The sequence below is a fragment of the Gossypium arboreum genome, chromosome 4, assembly GCF_025698485.1.
Source record: "Gossypium arboreum isolate Shixiya-1 chromosome 4, ASM2569848v2, whole genome shotgun sequence".
In the NCBI taxonomy this organism is placed as follows: Eukaryota; Viridiplantae; Streptophyta; class Magnoliopsida; order Malvales; family Malvaceae; genus Gossypium; species Gossypium arboreum.
The window spans coordinates 107,035,702-107,050,461 of NC_069073.1; the positions used below are offsets into that span (position 1 = coordinate 107,035,702).

General features: G+C 35.6%; 1 pseudogene; it reads right to left on the reverse strand.

Annotated features, from left to right (window-relative positions):
- Positions 1-947: 947 nt before the first annotated feature.
- LOC108458931 (putative receptor protein kinase ZmPK1) lies at positions 948-14,075 on the reverse strand (annotated as a pseudogene).
- Positions 14,076-14,760: the final 685 nt, after the last annotated feature.

The following is a 14,760-nucleotide window of genomic DNA, read 5'->3' on the forward strand; positions in this document are numbered from 1 at the left end:
TTATTTGACACAAACATCACATCTAGTTAGGAACAATTGATTCATGTTGATCATAGCATCCTAATTATTTAGCATAAGCATGGGCCTATGAGGCTGAAATTTTAGATATTGTTTCCCTGAAATTGAAGTGAAACAGATCGAAGACGGCGAATCTGAGCTTCTTGAAGTTGCAGTGAAGTAGATTTAAGCCACCAACCTAGCTCCCTAAAGTTGTAGTGGAGTAGGCTAAAATTTCAGATCTTGTTTCCCTGAAGTTGCAGTGAAGCAGATCAAAGACGGCGAATCTGAGCTTCCTAAAGTTGCAGTGAAGCAGATTTAAGCCACCAACCTAGCTCCCTAAAGTTGTAGTGGAGTAGGCTAAAATTTCAGATCTTGTTTCCCTGAAGTTGCAGTGAAGCAGATTTAAGCCACCAACCTAGCTCCCTAAAGTTGTAGTGGAGTAGGCTAAAATTTCAAGATCTTGTTTCCCTGAAGTTGCAGTGAAACAGATCGAAGACAGTGAATCTGAGCTTCCTAAAGTTGCAGTGAAGCAGATTTAAGCCACCATCCTAGCTCCCTAAGGTTGTAGTGGAGTAGGCTGAAGATTATAGATCTTGTTTCCCTAAGATTGTAGTAGGGCAGATCGAAGACGGTGAATCTAGGCTTCCTGATGTTGCAGTGAAGCAGATTTAAGCAAGTCCTAGCTCTCTAAAGTTGTAGTGGAGTAGGCTGAGGATTGTAGATCTCGCCTCCCTGAAGTTGCAGTGAGGCAAATCAAAGACGATAAATCTTGGCTTCCTGAAGATGCAGCGAAGCAGATTTAAGCATCCTAGCTCCCTAAGGTTGTAGTGGAGTAGGCTAAAGATTATAGATCTTGCTTCCCTGAGATTGCAGTGGGGCAGATCGAAGACGGCGAATCTAGGCTTCCTAATGTTGCAGTAAAGCAGATTTAAGCAAGTCCTAGCTCTCTAAAGTTGTAGTGGAGTAGGCTGAGGATTGTAGATCTCGTCTCCCTGAAGTTGCAGTGAGGCAAATCAAAGACGATAAATCTTGGCTTCCTGAAGATGCAGCGAAGCAGATTTAAGCAAGTCCTAGCTCCCTAAGGTTGTAGTGAATTAGGCTGAAGATTGTAGGTCTTATCTTCTCGAAGTCGCGATAGAACAGATCAAGCTAATTACAGAAGAATAGATTAAAGCAACAAGCCTCAAGTAGCCGCAGTGGAGTAGATCAAAGCAACAGTTCTTACACCTTTAGAAATACAATGGGGCCACTTGAAGAAGAGAAGCACCAAAGAAGTAAAGATCCTGCAAGACCAGACAGATTTGGCGTCTCTGTAGTAGCGGAGAGCAAATCGAAGATAGCAGATTTGGCATCTCTGTAGTGGCGGAGAGCAAATCGAAGATAGCAGATTTGGCGTCTCTATATTGGCGGAGAGCAGATCGAAAATAACAGATTTGGCGTTTCTGTATTGGCGGAGAGCAGATCAAAAATAGCAGATTTGGCGTCTCTGTGTTGGCGGAGAGCAGATCGAAGATAGCAGATTTGGCGTTTCTGTATTGTCAGAGAGCAGATCGAAAATAGCAGATTTGGCGTCTCTGTGTTGGCGGAGAGCAAATCGAAGATAGCAGATTTGGCGTCTCTGTATTGTCGGAGAGCAGATCGAAAATAGCAGATTTGGCGTCTCTATGTTGGCAGAGAGCAGATCGAAGATAGCAGATTTGGCGTCTCTGTGTTGGCGGAGAGCAGATCGAAGATAGCAGATTTGGCATCTCTGTATTGGCGGAGAGCAGATCGAAGATAGCAGATTTGGCGTCTCTGTAGTGGCGGAGAGCAGATCGAAGATAACAGATTTGGCATCTCTGTGTTGACAGAGAGCAGATCGAAGATAGTAGATTTGGCATCTCTGTAGTGGCGGAGAGCAGATCTAAGATAACAAATTTGTCATCTCTGTAGTAGCGGAGAGCAGATCGAAGATGACAGATTTGGCGTCTCTGTGTTGGTGGAGAGCAGATCGAAGATAGCAGATTTAGCGTCTCTGTATTGGCGGAGAGCAGATCGAAGATAACAGATTTGGCATCTTTGTAGTGGCAGAGAGCAGATCGAAGATAACAGATTTGGCGTCTCTGTAGTGGCGGAGAGCAGATCGAATATAATAGATTTGGTGTCTCTGTATTGTCAGAGGGCAGATCGAAAATGACAGATTTGGCGTATCTATATTGGCAGAGAGCAGATTGAAAATAACAGATTGGTGTTCCTAAGTTTTCAAGAAGCAAGTGGAAGATAGCCAATTGAACACTCCTGAAGACATTAGAATACCTTTAGGGAAGATGAGGATCAAGACTTTGAGACTTAGCCAGACCGGGCAAATTTGGTCCTTTTTATAGTCTTTGCTCCATTCTCGTTACACGACAATGAGCAAAGAAGGGGTAGCTGTAATGGGCCAAATTTGCCCGACCCAAGCAAACACAAGAAAACCAAAACAAAATATAAAATAAAATAAACAAATAAAAAACCACAGTCCATTACAATCCAATTACAAAAAAAAACCAAGCCCAAATTAATATTAAACCTAGACCCAACCCCAAAAGTACACCGGCCCAAATGGCCCAAAAATTTTTAGAACAAACAGAACCCTAGGGTTCTCTCTCTCGCGCCGCAGCCAAACCCCGGCCCTGGCCTCCGTACCCTCCAGTAGCCATGCACACGCGTCTCCGTACTCCAGCCTAGACCCGTACCCGAGCGCCAACGCACTTGACCCGTGCTCAGACTGCAAAAAGAAAACAAACAAAAGCAGCAACAAGCCAATACAAAAGCAGAGGACAAAAATTGTTGTTTTCTTTAGTTATTCGGCTATAAAGCCTTTGATTTTTGATTGTAAGGGGAGACTACGAACATATTACATAAAAAAAAAGGAATCAAATACAAAGAAGTTGAATATTCTGCAAAGGTTGTTACCTATTTTCATTTTTACGCCTCTATTTTCTTTTTATTTTGAAATCTATCTCAAAAACAAAAAAAGAAAGCAAAAGAGAGGTTTATCTTGCGAAACTAGCCGTCGTTCGCCCTTCACTTCGTCGAAATCGAAGTCTGAATGGGGGTTTCAAAGACAAAAACCCCTCATTTAGGGCTCGAGCGCGCAGATCGTCGCTCGTGGTGGCGCATTAGTGCTGAGAAGAGCACTTGGGGGTCGATTAAGCAATGAAATAGGGGAAGGGGCTAGGGTTCTGCCGAATGACCCAGTTTTTATCTTTTTTAAAGGACCAAATGCAACGCCGTTTCAAGCACAATTCAATGGCTCAAAAACGACGTCGTTTGGTGGAGCCCAAACCCGATCCGGCTTGCTGCCCCGAGACCCGCGTGTTTTAGCGGTGAGGGTTATTTGCCACTTCGATCCCTCCCCATTCGGGTCCGGTCCAAATCAGCTTGCGTGTGTGTTTCCTTTTTTTTAATTTTTTCCCATAGTTTACGCAAGAATTCACATTGGTCCATGCCTCTGCGCTGCTTTTTAGAGCTGGGTTTATTCTCAATTCTGGTCCCTACATGCTGGTGCATTTCGCGCATTGGTCCTTTGTAGATTATTTTATGTGCAAATCAACCATTTTCTTGTTCTAATTTTATCTTAATTAATTTACTCATACATTCATATATTGGTTATTTTGATATGTTTTGTATATTTCATGTAAATGTTTTATATATGCCATTATATATATATATATATTTATATACATAGTTTGTACTAAAGTTTTGTACGTATATATACTATTATCAACCTTATAGTATTTTTTTTATACGTGATTTCTTTTCAAATTTATTCTTGAACTTCATCATATAATCCCGTAATATGTTTTTAAATTATTATCATGTATGTATATATATTAGTAGATATCCGTATTTGATCTATACGTTACTAAACACGTGTATTTTATATATGTATTTTCCTCTATACACATACAAACATGTTGTTTTTAAATCTATTGTGTAATTTATAATAAAATTAATTTAGCCCTATATATGTTACCATTTTTATGTTGTTTTACATGTATTTATTTTAAATATATATGTATATATATTAATACACTTATTGCTTTAATTTAATTTAATTTAATTTTATTTTACTTAAAACACTTGTTGCTTTGTGATTTATTGAGTATTTTCTCTATATATATGCGTAAAATAATTTTGGAAATTTCATTGTTTCTTCTTGTAATTATAAAATTATTATTTGTGTATATCTTTACATCATATTGCTCTTGTGTATATATAGTCCATTATTTTAAATGTTATATAAGAGTATGCACAATTTTTAGAGTATTTTTTAAAAAATTTATATATGTCTTAGTATTAATTTCACGTTCCTTTTTATAATAAACTTCCACATACACATGTTTTATAAATTTATTTTGGTATCCTGTCTTGTCATATATCTTCATTATTACTCCTTTTATATTAGATATATTACTTAAACCATCATGAAGTTTGTCAACTTTTAAATATATTTGTGTTTAGAAACGTTTTGCATGCAATTTGATTCAAAGTTTCATTCTATAATATCTATTTCAAAAATCATATATCTAGCTCTGGTTTTCTTTTATATACAAATTGGTCAACCCATATGTATGGGCCCATTTATTCGTTTTTTTTAAAACCGTCTTTTAGCACATTGGCTTCTAATTGCAATGTTGTTTTTATATTTTGCATTAGTTATTCTATATCATGATATGTGTATTATTGTGACATATTATTGTATGTATTGTTCTGCTTGTATGATTGTTATGTTATCATTTTCATCATTGTATTATTATGTTAATTATTCTCCACGCATTATCGTAATCGTATTGCCTTTTTTGATTAGTCCCGCTTAATTATTAGTTTATTAATGGATCATGTCTCGTACGTACCCTTTATCCCATGTCATCATTTTTCATTTAGTTTGCGAAATGTGGTTCTCTTTATAAAATTCAAATCTTTATGATTAATTTCGTCTTATTTCGAAACGAGTTAATGTGTTTTAAGCTAGCTTCACAACTATTAGGAATTCTTTAAAACGAAAGCGATATTCGATACTTGGTAATTCGCGGAATCGTGCCCTAACGTGTTGGGTTGCAATTTCTCGTTTGCTTAAAGTAATCGAAGGTCCCATTAGAATTTCACCCGTGTCTTCTAAAAATCCTTTAAAACGAAGGCAATATTCGGTGTTTAACAATTCGGGAATCATGCCCTATCGAGCTGGGTTGTGATTTCTCGTTTGCTCAAAACAATCTAATATTCCTTTAGGTTTTCATTCATGTTTATTAAAAACCTTTCAAAACGAAGGCGATGTCCGATGTTTGGCGGTTTGAAAATTGAGCCCTATCGTGCTGGGTTGCGCTTTTTCATCTGCTCAAAACAATCGAAGACCCCTTCGAAATTTCACTCGAGAGGCAATGTTCAATGTTCGAAAATTCGAGAAATCGTGCCCTACTGTGCTGGTTTTCGATTTTTCGTTGGACTAAATAGTTGAGCATCATTTCGTGATTTTCAAACTATAAATTTTCAGACGTCGAGACAAAAAGATTTTTGCCAATCAACTCGAGTTATTCAACTTTTATTAAAAGGAGCCACATTCCGAAAAACATTTTTTAGACATAAGGACAGTATTTAATTGATTTGGTACCAATTTTGGGCGTAGTGAGGGTGCTAATCCTTCCTCATGCGTAACCGACTCCCGAGCCCATTTTTCCAAAATTTTCGTAGACCAGAGTCATTGTTTTAGTAAATTGCAAATCTTTTATTAAAATAGCCAAATTTTTAGGTGATCCGATCACACCCAAAACAAAAAGATCGGTGGCGACTCCCTTATTTCTGTTTTTTTCAAAAGTCGATTCCCCATTTTTCATTAAATTTAAAATTATAAAATTCGAAAAAGGGATGGTTTCGACAAAATTTATGTACAACAAAATTTTGGGAATTCGTCAGAATTCAAAATAAAACTTCATACCATATACATGTATAAACCAAAAACGTAATTTTGTAAGTGTGTATAATATAAATATGCACAATTCATCTCCTTTTAGAGGCTATGATCACACCTTTATCCTGATGATAACCCCAATACTGCGAGTAAAAAGTAGATTAAAAAAAAAGTCAAGAAGGTCAATGTTTAACCCCATTAGCGAAATCTGAACATACCATATTAGAGGCAAATAAAAAATATAAAAAATTAGATTAGCTGTAATGTATCTTGAACTTATACAAAACATATTCGATATAATAATAAATAATTTAATAGTATATATACATATACACCAAAAACATACTTCTCAAAAATAGACTATGTAAATAATTTAAACCACCATAACTATTAAACATATGGTAATATCATAATTTAATAACTCAAAGTTGACTAATTAAATCTCTCAAAAACCCATGAATAGCTCAACCAAACTTGTTGCCTCACTTACTATTTGAAAAACCTGGAACAGTACCAACAATGTCTCCAAAAACCAACCGAAAAATCATATGAATTTGTAAACTATTAAATTAACCAAAATAAATACATAGATTTCATGGAAAATAACTCAAACCGTAAAAAGAAATACGAAAATTGAGCTAATGCTTACCTTATTTGCTGAAATCTGGAGTTAATTTGCCTCCCTTTTACAGTTTACATTTCTTCCTCTCCCTCTCCTTTAAGGTTTCGCTCTTTCATCTCTTCAAAGTCACCTTCTAAAACATTAGAGAAACCTTTCTTTTATTTTAAAAAAGAAAAAGAAAAGAAAGAGGCTAAATCTTAAAAATAGGCCTATAAAAATTTATGAGCCTATGAGATATACGCATATTGTTCATTTAAATAAAATTTCCAAGTAAATAAATACAAAATATGCACATTATTTTATTAATAAAATAATAATTTAATATATTTTAATAATTTCCTAAAAATGGAATAAATGTATTTATTATAAATTATTTTTAGTTTGATGTATTTAATAATTATTATGTATTCTCACCTTACCTTTACAATTACATTTAAATCCAAACATTTATGATGATTGGTTTTAATTTCATTGTTTCAGCACTCAATCTTACTGCTACAACTATTCTCACTAGTGCCATCCTAATTCGATTTTTTTAAAAGGGGAAATGGCGGTTTTTCTTGTCTGATTGTTGAGCATGGATTTTATGGTCTTTTCCAATTCATGTTGGGGTGCGAGTGATATAATTGGCATTATTTAGCCATTTCTTCCATCCAATTGGGTCTGTGTATACTATTGCAGATGTCATTTTGAATCAGTCTCTGCAGTGGCTCTCAGTTGGGTCTGTGGTTGGATAGCATATTATACTTAATAAATATAAGACGACGAAGAAGCACAAAAACACAAATTAACAGATTAGATAGCTTGAACATTAGACTGAAAGTAGAAAATAAATTTGCAGTTCAGGTGCTTCTATGATGGTCAGGATTCCTCTAGACTCTAGCTCCCTCTTCACATTCCAATAGAGCTTGGACAATGGAATCCATTGTTGGTCTCTTGTTTTTATCTTCTTCCATGCATGAAATTCCAAATTCGATCATTTTCTCAGCTTAGATTCTATTGAATTCTCCATTCAATCTTGTATCAATTGCATCTTCTATCGATGCCACCTCTTCACTCTGAAATTTTCTTTTGACATCCTTGAGAAACTTCGCCAATTCAATATTGTGAAAAATAAAATAAAATAAAGAACACACAGATTTTTACGTGAAAACCCTTTTAGGAAAAAACTACGGGCAGAGGAGAAGAAAATTCACTATGTTGGATTCGAATCATTACAAGAGGAATAGATTATGTCTATTTATAGGCTTGTAAAGTCGTATTCTAGTAAGATTGAATCACCTTATTCTAATCAATATAAAATAGATGGAGTTTAATAAGGTTTAAAAAAACCTTATTCTAAAATAAAATAAAAGAAGTGTAGTTCTATATGGATTTTACTTTTATTTTATTTTATCACTGTATTTTATTTAAATAAGGATTCGGGTCATTTAATTCTAACAATCTCCACCTTGACACTAATTATTAATGAACAAGTTCTTCATCACGAACTCTCAACGAATAAGTTCTCCACCTCTTCCATAAAACCCCTTAAGGGTTTAACTTCAACAATGAACACCAACCAAGTCTAAGCAATGCTCAAACTTGGTTATAGGAAGTGACTTAGTCATCATATCTGCAGGATTTTCATGAGTACTAATTTTGCTCACAACAATATCACCACGAGCAATAATATCAAGAACAAAATGATATCAAACATCAATGTGTTTTGTTCTCTCATGAAACATTTGATCTTTTGTAAGGAAGATTGCACTCTGACTATCACAAAATATTGTACTGATTTGAAGGTTTTCATTGAGTTCATTAAAGAGTCCCTTCAACCAAATAGCTTCTTTACAAGCCTCAGTAATCGCCATGTACTCGGCTTCAGTGGTAGACAAAGCAATTGTAGTTTGCAAAGTTGCTTTCTAACTTATTGCACAACCTCCGATTGTAAAGACATAACCTGTAAGAGATCTTCTTCTATCAAGGTCTCCAGTAAAATCAACATCAACATACCCAATGACTCTATCTCTAGTTCTTCCAAACTGTAAGCAAACATCAGTAGTACCTCATAAGTATATTAAAATCCACTGAACTACTTTCCAGTGTTTTTTATCGGGATTTGCCATGTATCTGCTAACACACTGACTGCATATAATAAATCTGGACATGAACAAACCATAGCATACATGAGAGATCCCACTATACTAGAGTATAGAACATGTGCCATGTACTCAATCTTATCATTTGGTTGTAGAGACAAAGCCGATGAAAGTCTAAAATGGGCTACTAAATAGTACTAACAGGCTTAGCACTCTACATATTGAACCTGCAAAGAACTTTCTCAATGTATTCCTTCTGACTTAGGTACAATTTACTTGCTTTTCTATCTCTGAGAATCTCCATACCAAGTATCTTCTTTGCTGGTCCCAAATCTTTCATCTCAAATTCTTCACTTAGTTGGGCTTTGACCTTTCTTTTCTCTCCTTTATCTTTTGTTGCTATCAACATGTCATCAACATGAAGAAGTAGATATAGAACCATCGTTGTTTTTCTTAAAGTAAACACAACTGTCAAAACTACTTCATTTGAAATCATGAGAAGTCATAAAGGAATCAAACCTCTTATACCACTGTCTTGGTGACTGTTTCAAACCGTAAAGGGACTTTTTCAGCAAGTAAACATAGTCCTCTTTTTTTGAGACTGTAAAACCCTCTGGTTGTTGCATGTAAATGTCCTCCTTAAGTTCTCCATGCAAAAATGCAATTTTTACATCTAACTGCTCAAGCTCCAAATCATGCATGGCCACAATACCAAACAAAGCTCGAATCAAACTATGCTTCACAATTGGGGAGAACACATCTGTGAAGTCCACTACTAAAATTTGACTGTAACTCTTTCCAACAAGCCTTGCTTTATATCTGGGTTCTTCAACTCCTAGAGTCCCTTCTTTCTTTTTAAACACCCATTTACAACGAACAGCCTTTTTACCTTTAGGAAGTTTCACAAGATCTCGTGTTTTGTTTTTATGGAGTGATTCCATCTCTTCTTGCATAGTAAACATCCACTTTTCTGAGTCTTCACAGCTAATTGCCTCAGAATAATTAGATGGCTCTCGGTTTGCATCTATATCTTCAGCCACATTTAAAGCAAAAGCAACTAGATCAGCCTTGGCATACTTCTTTGGAGGTTTAATTTCTCTTCTAGTTTTGTTTTTGGCAATAAAGTATTGTGGTGAAAAAATAACTCTATTCTCAATTTTTGTACTGGCTTGAGGAGTCAACTCTGTATTAATCTGATGCTCCACCTGCTTTTGATTTTCTTTATTGGAAGAGTCTTTAAGAGATAAGTTAGGTAGCATAGTAGTTTCATCAAAAATGACATCTTTGCTAATCACAACTTTTCTATTTTCAGGACACCATAACTTATACCTTTTTACACCGGCTTTATAACCAAGAAAAACACAATAAATGGATCTCGGTTCCACTCTTCCATTATCAACATGAGCATATACAGGACACCCAAAGATCTTTAAGTCAGAATAATTAGCAGGATTACCAGACCATACCTCTTGTGGAGTCTTTTTCTCAATGGCAACGGATGGAGATCTGTTGATCAAAAAACATAAAGTAAAAGCTGCTTCTGCCCAAAACAACTTCAGTAAGTTGGCATTTGACAACATACATCGAAACTTCTCCATGATCGTTCTGTTCATTCATTCTGCAACGCCGTTTTGCTGTGGAGTATGGCAAACTGTCAAGTGTCTCACGATCTCTTCTGACTTGCACAATCTATTAAACTCATCAGAACAAAACTCTAAGTCATTGTTTGTGTGGAGGTATTTTATTTATTTTCCCGTCTATTTTTCAATCATAATTTTCCAAGACTTAAATGCAGAAACCACATCGCTTTTCTGCTTCAAGAAGAGCGCCCAAACTTTTTTGGAAAAATCATCAATAAAGGTTAGCATATAATTAGATTAACCTCTCGAAGGCACTCTGGATGGCCCCCACAGATAAGAATGAATATTCTCCAACGTTCTCTTCATGTTTTGGATTCCTCTGGTGAATCGAACTCTCTTTTGCTTCCCAAAAACACAGTGCTCACAGAAATTTAGTTTGCAAATTCCTTATCCTCTTTTGCTCAATTCTGCCATGTCATTCTCACTCATATGCCCTAGGCACATATGCCAAAGTTTAGTAATATTATTATCTGACAAGGAAGAGGAAGTGACAGTTGCATCACCAGTAACAGTAGAACCCTGCAAAATATATAACGTGGAAGTCTTTCTCTGCCCTTTCATCACAACAAGGGAACCTTTGGAAATCTCTAAAACCCCACTTTCAGCTATGTATCTGTACCCTTTTGAATCAAGAGTACTCAAAAAAATTAAATTTCTTTTCAATTTTGGAACATGACGTATGTCACTAAGTGTTCTGACAACTCCATCAAACATCTTAACTTTAATTGTTCAAACACCTGCAATTTTACACGAGGCATTATTTCCCATCAAAATAACACCTTCAAACACTGTTTCGTAAGTTGTAAACCAATCCCGATTGGGACTCATGTGGAAGGTGCAGCCTGAATCAAGTATCCACTCCTCGCTCACTTTAGAATTGTTAACTGAAGCGACTAGAAGTTCACTATCGCTATAGTCTTCTGTAATACCAGCTTCACTAGAATTTTCTGGTTGTTTTTCCTTTTTATTCGCAACCTCCTTTTTAATCTTGTTCTGTAGCTTATAGCACTCAGATTTAATGTGCCTTTTCTTCTTGCAGAAGTTACAAGTTTTACCTCTATTTGAAGACTTTGATCAACCCTTAGATTTACTGTGAGGATTCCGTTCCTGTATCCTTCCATGATCATCATTAGTATTCCAATCTTGTCTCCCACGAACAATGAGACCCTCTCCCTGAGAGTCAGGTTTAACTTCAAGATGTTTTATCTTATCATACGAGGTCAAAGAATCATAAACCTCATCAACTGTGAAAGACTTGCGGCTATATAAAATCGTGTCTCTAAAGGTTGAATAAGACGGGGGCAATAAATAAAGTAGAATCAACCCTAGATTTTTCTTATCATACTAAACTTTCATGGCCTCCAAGTTTGAGAGAATTTCTTTAAACACTGTTAAGTGTTCGTGTACAGACGCACCTTCCTCAAGATGATGAGCATAAAGATGTTGCTTCATATGCAACTTGCTTGTTAGAGTTTTCGACATACATATTTGTTCTAACCTCTTTCATAATGCAGCGGCCGTCTTCTCTTTCATCACATCTTGCAAAATTTTGTTGGAGAAATGTAGATGTAATTGTGCTAACAACTTTCGATCCTTACACTTCTTCTCTTCATCTGTTAATGTCGAAGGCATCTTATCTATCCTTAGCAGGGCATCCTCCAGATCCATCTATGCACAACGCAAATTTGGTGTTTTGATCCAACAGCGGAATTTCATACTTCAAAGACGCCATTACCATGATCGAGATGAACAGCCCGGAAACTCTGATACCAATTTGTGAAAAATAAAATAAAATAAAGAACACACAGATTTTTACGTGAAAACCCTTTTAGGAAAAAACTACGGGCAGAGGAGAAGAAAATTCACTATGTCAGATTCGAATCATTACAAGAGGAATAGATTATGTCTATTTATAGGCTTGTAAAGTCGTATTCTAGTAAGATTGAATCACCTTATTCTAATCAATATAAAATAGATGGAGTTTAATAAGGTTTAAAAAACCTTATTCTAAAATAAAATAAAAGAAGTGTAGTTCTATATGGATTTTACTTTTATTTTATTTTACCACTGTATTTTATTTAAATAAGGATTCGGGTCATTTAATTCTAACAAGTTTTCTGCTCCTCACCATCCTCCAACATCCAATTGGATAGCTCAATGCCTTTCACTAGCTCCAATATCACGACTCCATAGTTGTAAACATCAACTTTTGCTATGATTGGAAGGTTTAATGCCTACTCAGGAGCATATAACCTTTTGTTCCTCTGATACAAGAGAATTTAGGGTTTTTGCGATCCCTTTAAGATAGTTTGCTAGTCTAAAATCTGAAATTTTAGACTCGAATTCTCCATCCAAAAGTATATTTTCAGGTTTCACGTTGCAATGTATAACCCATTCTAAGTACTCATGGTGAAGATAGGTCAAACCTTTAGCCATCCTTAAGGTAACTTTAAACCTCTCTTTCAATCCAATAATATTTCCTCAGAAAAAAGTTTGTCCAAAGATTGATTCTCCACATACTTATAAACCAAGAGTCTATGTCTAGATTCAGAACAAAATCCCCACATTCTCACAAGATTCATGTGATTGATTCTCTGAATTATGTTCACTTCTGCCAAAAACTTCATTCGTTAGATATGCACCTTCCAATTTCTTTACAGCAACCACTCTTTCGTCAGCCAAGACACCCTTAAAGAAAACTCCAGAGGCTCTTTTACCTAGTTCTTCTTTGAAGTTATTGGTGGCTTTCCTAAGTTCAGAATAGCTAAACTTCCTGAATTGGCTAGTTATCATACGATAGCCTTCTTTTACCACATCAGACACATCATGTATCTTGAAAAAAAGCCACAAACCTGACACTATGGGAATCATTTCAATTGCACCAATAACAAAGGCAAACTAGTATAGGTAAACCATCTTACCTTTTTAACCTTGGCTGCGTACATAGAAGAAAACCCTGTCGTTGCCAGTTTTCCTTTTAAGCTGCATGTAAGAGCGGAGCCATTGGGAATGATGTATTGAGATGCTTCTAAATACAAAAGTACTTTCAAATATGTAGAAACTCGAACATTAAGAGACTTGTAACCATTGAACAACACAACTTTCAATAAACATTTTCCTTCATTCATGCATGCATTCTTGTACCAATCCAATGTTTTGTTAATGTAAGGATCTATATCATACCCATAAAAATCCACGTAAGGAATCTCCATGAATGTCTTTAGCTGTTGGGACCTTGAAAAGGTTTTATTGAACCTTGGCTTGCAACCTTTCTTCTAGTTACTTGGGTCGGCCATCTCGTATCTAGGCAGGGAAGAGCATTTTGGAAGGTTTGGTGTATTAACATAGATCCCATTCCTAAATCCCATGTACTTTACACAATTGTAGAACAACTTCCCAAGTGATTTCCCACAACCCTGTTCTATAATTCAAGCTATAATGTTAGTCTCCTCTTGATTGCTAAACCCAAATCAGAAGCATCAAATTACTACCATCACTTGATGAAAACCTCCCCATGTCATCTAAAAATGCAATTCGGATACTATTATAGCTCATTCTTTCATTTTGAAATACAATGTTTATCAACATTAGGCCAATACAAGCTGGAAGATTAACCTCAAGACATTATCATTGTCGAAGAAAAAACTGAAATATACTGCAGCATTACTTCCATTTCCTAACCTAGAAATCAACTTCTTACTCTTAGTAAAGATTTGTTTAGGAAGAAGTGTATCTTTATGGAAATCAAAGCTTTCCAAAGAATTTTGCCATAAGATTTCTGTTGCGAAGTAGCCATTCATGAAATGGCAAACTATTCCTTACAAGTTGTGAGCTCACTTGAAGTTGTCAGCTCAAATAAGTTTGCAAGCTCAATCAAAAGTACGAGCTCATCAAAAGATACGAGCTCAACTCATGTTTCTTGCTAAGTTAGATGCAAGTTGTTTTAAGTTGTTGGCAAACCCCAAATGTATTACAAGAAGGGTTGGCATATTTTGCGGATGATATTTTGTAATTAGTCTATGTATAAGTTTCATCTTTGTATTTTCAAGGTGTTTTAGTGGGGTTTGTTGAATTATCTGTAACCACTGCACCCATGTATATTGTAATTCATGTCAAAAGAAGATGAGGATGAGAGAATTTGATAACAGTTAAAAATTCTGCTAAGTATTTTTTCTTGTTTTCTCTGTATTTGATAGCAGGTGCGACACCCTTACGAAACCCCGAGCCGATTCGATCCAGTCAATGACGACTTGACTGGTCCGATCTAGCCACCAATTGGACCGTCGGCCCAGTTTCACATACTGGACCTGATTTAACCAATTTTTGGGTTTTGGTCTCAATTTTGGGCATCTTAGCCTAATTTACGATCTCAGGTCCAATTTTCAAGTTCAATTACCCATTTGACCAATTGCCTAACTTGAAAATTAACTTTCAAAATATCATATTAATTTTAATTAATTTGATTAATTTAATTTTACTCGATCA